Source organism: Lycium barbarum, chromosome 2 (assembly GCF_019175385.1).
Source record: "Lycium barbarum isolate Lr01 chromosome 2, ASM1917538v2, whole genome shotgun sequence".
In the NCBI taxonomy this organism is placed as follows: Eukaryota; Viridiplantae; Streptophyta; class Magnoliopsida; order Solanales; family Solanaceae; genus Lycium; species Lycium barbarum.
In genome coordinates, this window is record NC_083338.1 from 115975065 (window position 1) to 115981516 (window position 6452).

At 33.8% G+C, this 6452-nt stretch overlaps 1 long non-coding RNA gene across 1 annotated transcript; it reads left to right on the top strand.

The window, feature by feature from the left end:
* The first annotated feature begins 294 nt into the window (after positions 1-294).
* On the top strand, positions 295-6017 carry LOC132626857 (uncharacterized). Its single transcript, XR_009577687.1, has 2 exons — positions 295-4304; positions 5164-6017. It is a non-coding gene; the product is annotated as an uncharacterized LOC132626857 (long non-coding RNA).
* The last annotated feature ends 435 nt before the right edge of the window (positions 6018-6452 follow it).

Genomic DNA, 6452 nt, shown 5'->3' on the forward strand with positions numbered 1-6452 from the left:
CAAATACTTGTGTATTATTGAAACCCTTTAGAACTTAGTTGAAACCTTGCATAAGAAAAATGATTCAAGTTGTTTTCAAAAACCGTTTTAGGCCTTGGCCCGCATAAAGATAATAAAACAAAAGAAATCTCACTTAAACCCAAGTTGGGGAAGATGACTTTGGTATGGAATATGATTGACCTTAAATGAGTTAAAATGGTTAAATAAGTGAAATTCTTTTCTTTATTTATAATTATAATATTTATGCTATTTTCTAAAAAGGGGAGATATACTCCATTTTTTCCTAAATATATATATATAATCATGACATTGGACCAAATTAGTGGAAACTCTACTTAAGAAAAATCTTAAGTGTGTTTTGGTCCGGAAATGAAGTGAATTTAATCCATTATAAACATTTTCTCAAGGAAATAATCAACTTTTCTTCCTTAAAGGATAATTTTGCCAAAAAGTGGAGTTTTATGATTAGCATGACAGTTTTAGCAATAAAGTAAATATTTTTAGCAAATAATCGCATTAATCACACATTGAAGCTCATAGGTCAACCGTATTCTATGAATTCTTAATACTAGGGTGCTTAAAACCTTTCCTAGGGGACCATCAGAACTCTTACCTCGAACTTTGGTCAAAAAGAATTTTTCTCTTGTTTGATAAACCCTTTTAAACCCGGGTTTTTTTAGTTTTCCTTAAATAAATTAGGTGGCGACTCTAAAATACTAAAATCCATTTAGAGAACCAACAACATCTTAGTAGCTTCTATGCGTCCGCGCAAAAGTGAACCATAACAGTGATATAGTGTAGGTAAGATTTCACTGCTCTCAATGGATTGGGAACATAGCAAGCTGCTTTTATGTTAATCACACACTAAATGACGTGAATTAATTGTTGATGATGACTAGTATTAGCAGATATAGTTCTTTCCCTTAATGAGGCAACACAAAAAGATAAAAAAAAAAATTAGAACTTAAGTGGACTAGTTTTTGTTATGATATGTAGAAAATATTTCATTTATCTGGCCCCGGAGGTTAGCTCAATTGTCAAAGGTTGAGGGTATTGTATCATAGGTCATAGGTTCAAGTCCTGCGCCAAGTGAACTAACTCTGGCATTTAAGGGGAAGAAGGGCAGAGACGGTCCCATTATCCCCAAGAATAAAAAATGTTTACCAAAATATTACATTTATTTCAGTGAAGAAAAGTTGGCTTGGCGATTGTTGCATATGTGTCTTACTGTGAGGAGTTAGTTTTGCTCCACCTTCCGTCCTCAAGGTTTAGTTTTGCTTATTTAAGATGGGTGATAATTATAACTGATATTTAGTCTCCACGGAAGTTGATCGACTAATGTTAGCGAACAATCTCAATATGTTGTATGTGAATGGAATTATCTTGGTATTTTTAATTCACTGCTTAAGCAGGCATGTGCATATTTAATGTAACACAAGGCCGGGATAAAAGGAGTCAATCATTAAATCATAATGCATAATATCTAAATGTGTGCAATGTAGGTTGCTTATTCATTTAACTGTTCTAGTGTCGTGTGATAAGGTTCATTTTACCATAGTGATGACTGAAGGACGAATTTATTTCTGAAATTGATTGTTTCTTTCGTTTGGTTCATAAGACAGAGATGTAAGAAGTTAATTCCTATTGTGTTTTATCTACTTACAAAAAGGAAGAGCTCGGGTATAAACATTTAAATAAATCGCATTTACTAATGACACTTTGATTATAAAGTGTGTAATCCTGTATAAGTGTTGAAATTTAGACAAGCTCCTTAAGTTGAGATACAGTGTTTTCTATGCAACTGTTTAGAGTAATGTGAAAGTCTGTTGTCTTTGTTGTGTTGTTATTCCAAATTTGAATATGCCAGCTTCAGAATTTAGGATTTCGCGAGCATTTCACTTAAATGAAGGGATTGGGCATATAATTGAGTATTTGTTTCCCTCCCTTTCCTGCCAGGATTGGAAATCATATATTTTACATATCCATACGATTGAGTCCTTTAGTTTCCGAAATAGTGTAAAAAGAAGTGTTCGAATCATTGCTATTTGACTTGGACCTGTTCTAAAAAAGTCGAGGTATTTCGAATTGTTTGTTGACACGGACAAAGTCAGGAAATTCTTGCTCCCATTGGACCATTTGTATCTATATGCATCAGGATCCCGATTCATGTACTATCTTTCTTTCGAATACTGATTACTAAGAATTTGAACAAAAAGTGGATACGGTTGTCGAAATGCAAGCACTGTGTAGTCTATTTGTCCATTTTTCTGTCTTAGAGCTAACGTTCGTTCACTAAATTAAAAATGGTTCTGGTGAACATTAGCCATTTCCTAGTTCTCGGTCCCTGCTCACTAGATGGACAGAACATTAGAAATAATAGACTATCTTCAATGCTCTTGTTATGGATTCACCCCTCGAATTGAAGGGCTAAAAGCTGAGCGGTGCATGGAGAGCAAAGAACCTTAGGGACCGAGAGGATAGTAAGTTGAAAGATATGGTGTGGACGAGGTATGAGGATCTGGGAAGCTAACAGAGAAGGAGTAGGAGAATTCTATTCTCAGAAGGAAGTCTAGTTTTGCTTACTGAAGATCATGAGTGACTTTGTCATGGAATCCAACTAAGAAAAGATTATCTTATTCATCATTTATGCTCTAAAATATTACAAGCAACAGAAAGCATGGTGTCCAAGCACAAAAGTAGACACCGGGTAAAATATTAGAAGAGTAAAATATCATCTAATTGTCACTCAGACCACTGGGCAAAAGAAAATAATACTAGAAAAAAGGGTCTGTGCACTCAGATTTTTTTCCCCGGGGGATGTGGGGGGGATGCAAAATAGTTACTACAAAAGTCCAGAAGAAAAAAGATATGTTGGGTCCCCCATCTGTCCCGGGTACCTATGTCGGTGGGAGGTAGAAAGTATCCCGTGGAATTAGTCGAGGTTCGTAAAAGCTGGCCCAACCACAACAGCTAAAAAGAAAGATGTTATTCCCATTACCGATGTTCGGATTAAGACTAGAGACCTAATAGAGTTCAAAACATCTTAGCTTTGAGGATTGATTAGTAGCTGGTAGTCCATGAAAATATCTTTTGTTCCTTTCATTCCAGATACTCCAAAACAATAGCAGCAGATATCATCTTCTTAATGGTGCTATCAACTTTCCATTTTGTCTCAGTCTAATTGTGCACAAGCTTAATAGTAGAGCATGAAAATATTGAGAAAATTAAGTCCTTGTAGAAATTGTTAAAAGCAAATGAAAGTGATACATTCAGTTGAAAGGTTTCTGCTTAACCTTTCTAAAAAATAAACAACATTTTATAGCACAAGGATTTAGAGGGAATATCGTGAAGCTTTTAATGATTAATGGTTTCACTTCCAATCATAAGAAGGGTATGGAAATAAAAGGGGAAAACAAAAAGGGTAGGCATTGTTATTCTCAAACTTGAAGATAGGATCTTGCATCCGTTGCAATCCCTTTGGTGTTGCTTGCTTTCTCTTCTTCTTTCAGGTTTTGTGATGTGTGATGTCTGCATATGGAGCTTTGTGTCTCTTTCCTACTCCATTCACAGTTTCACACTTGCCTAAGTAAACTGCATTTGAAGTGGTTGTCATTTGCAGATGAAATATACACACGTTTAATTGCAAAATTTTATATTTAGCTGTGAAAAGTCATTTTTCGAGTCTCAATTCCTCTTCCAAAGGGAAGATAGTATAGCACGATAATTGATAGTATAGCAGGATAATTGCATAAGATATCAATTTGTTTTCTGTTATCCTTTCGTTAAGCTTTCCTGATTAATGACGAACACCTTCTCTTATTGCCAATTTCCTGTGTATGACCATTCAAAACTGCTATCATTTGTAATGAGGCTTTCCTATGTAACTATTTTGCAACAGTTTGCTGCTCTTTTATACAATACTTATACCAATAAAAAAAACTGCCTTCTTTTGTAATATTAATGTCCTTAACTGCTATGCTTGCTGGGTTTTATAGAGGAGGATGTTCCAGTAGAGTTTTCTTCACCAACTATCTCGACTTGGCAGGGAGATTGCTACGACCACTATTTTCTTCCACCTTCCTGTGGGGACTACACACCTTTAAGAATAATGCACTTGATGTAGACTTTTGGCAAGGTTTAGAGAATAAAATCATTGCTAGTTTGCTACACTTTTTCTCTCTTGTTCTTTTTCGGACTAATGGTTAATTTGACAAATTAGTTTCAAAGGATGCATGTGGTGTACCAGGAATGCGTGAATGCCATAACGATTCTTGGTTTGACAACGCCAAATCTGGTCAGTGAAGGTAGCTGGAAAAAATAATTATATTTATCCCAAAAAAAAAGTTGCTTTTGATGCCAAAAAATACTACTAAATTGTATCTTATCTTCTTCAACCATTGATGATGGTGTTTGTGTTGAGTTCCTACATCGGTGTGATGTGGATTATTTGCCTTTTTTTCCCCTTGGAAATTCATATCTCATGAGCTAGATTTTGGGGTTGAGTTAGATTTAAGGTTCATTTCTTAGAATTATTTGTCTCCTTTTTACATATGGACTTAGGGCAATTTTTATTGCTTAAGCAATGCTTTTGGGGTGGGGATTTTTATTTTTTAGTAAAAGGTGGAATCAGCAACACGAACAAGAGTTGAACTTCAGTATCAATTCAAAGTAAGGCCTAATTACCAGAGAAATTTACTGAAAGCATTATTGTCGGGACTCTTCTAACAAGCCATAGCTATAGTTTAGCTAATTACGGCTCGTAGCTACTAATTCCCTGCCATAGGTTGTATTTTGTTATATTCAATTCGGTCGTTTTCAATTTGCTGTACAATTCAGTTGTATTTAAACAACAAAAATCCAAAAAATATAGTATAGGGATAGTCATATGTATTCAATTCATTGTATGCATTCTTAGCTACTTTTACACTATATTCAATTCGGTTTTATGCAAATAACAAAAGTTTCAAAAAGTACAGGAATTTGCTGAAAAAATCTCATTTGAAATATAGAAATACAAACAAACGTAGAGAAATAATACATTGTATTTACTATTTACACTAAAAAATAAAGAATAAAGTCAAATCTCACCAAATCTAAGAAACAAGAAATAAAATACATTCAGATCTGGGAAATTCCAATCGTTTGGTCATGGATTTTGGCCAGCGATGATGACGGCGGTGGAGGTGATGGAGTCGATCTGGGACTCGAATTTTCCGGCGGTTTCACCAACAAAGGTAGTGAGCCTTACGATGACGAGAAAAAAGCGAGAAAGAGGAAAGCATATGATATTGTTCGTGGTGGGAGCTTATCAGACTTTGAATTTCGCCGAAGTGGCTCGAGCAGGCTTGGAGAAGGAGATGGTCAGATCTGGAGAAATGAGGGAGAATAAGGAGGATTTGTTCTCGATGTATTTTCTTTAAATATATAGTATAGTTACGGAAGGTGATTAGAAACATAGTATAGCTACAGTAGGTAATTAATTTAAAATATAGTTATGGTAGGTAAATACCTCTTAGATGTTATCTACAACATGTAAAATTAACCTATTTACCAAATATAGTAAGGTTTTACATTTTATAACAGATTGGGAAAAAGGTGTGCTTGTGTGCGTAAAACTTCTTTCTTTCTTCCAGCAATTTAACACAAACTTGATTGAAATAAATCTCAATCCAGAATATCCAAATTTTGATGGTCTGTCAATAGTGTGGCTTTGAATTTCTTCAAATTTCAGCTTCTAGAAACTCTAATGTCAGCCATTAAAGGACCTCAAAGCTCAAGTTCGAAAAATGAATTTGCCTCAAACGAACTTCGTTTGGAGTGTGTGATATCTCAAAAGAATAGGAACGTCAAGGAGAGTTTGAATCTAGCATTTGGGACTATTTGGGTAAGATTTGAGCTAGTTTAGCCCTAAATTTTAGTCATAGTTTGTTGAAGTCCGAAGTTACAGTTGAATTGTATCAAATTTGTATTAAACTTTTATTCTAATTATATGAAAATTGTATTATAAGTTTGTAAAATGTTGTAGTTGTATTAAATTTGTCTAAATATTGTATGACAATTGTATATAATATTATTGTAGTTGTATTAACTTTTCGAAACTAACATGAACTTTATCCAAAATTTAAACAGTTATTTACATATATATATATATATATATATATATATATATATATATATATATATATATATTATACAGATTTTATACATAAAATCGTGAGCGAGATACGAAGCGTGATTTATTCCAAACACCTAAAGAGAATTTTATATAATTTTTTCACAATTAAATATGTATTTCATATCTATTTTATACGGTTCTTATATATGAAATTGTGGACCAAATCCTAAACCTTGAGCGAGATTCGAAGTGTGGTTTCGTATATGTTTTGAAAAAAAAATTCCTACTATGTTTGGTAAACGAAAATCTCCTACAACTTTCGATAAATATAAGTCTT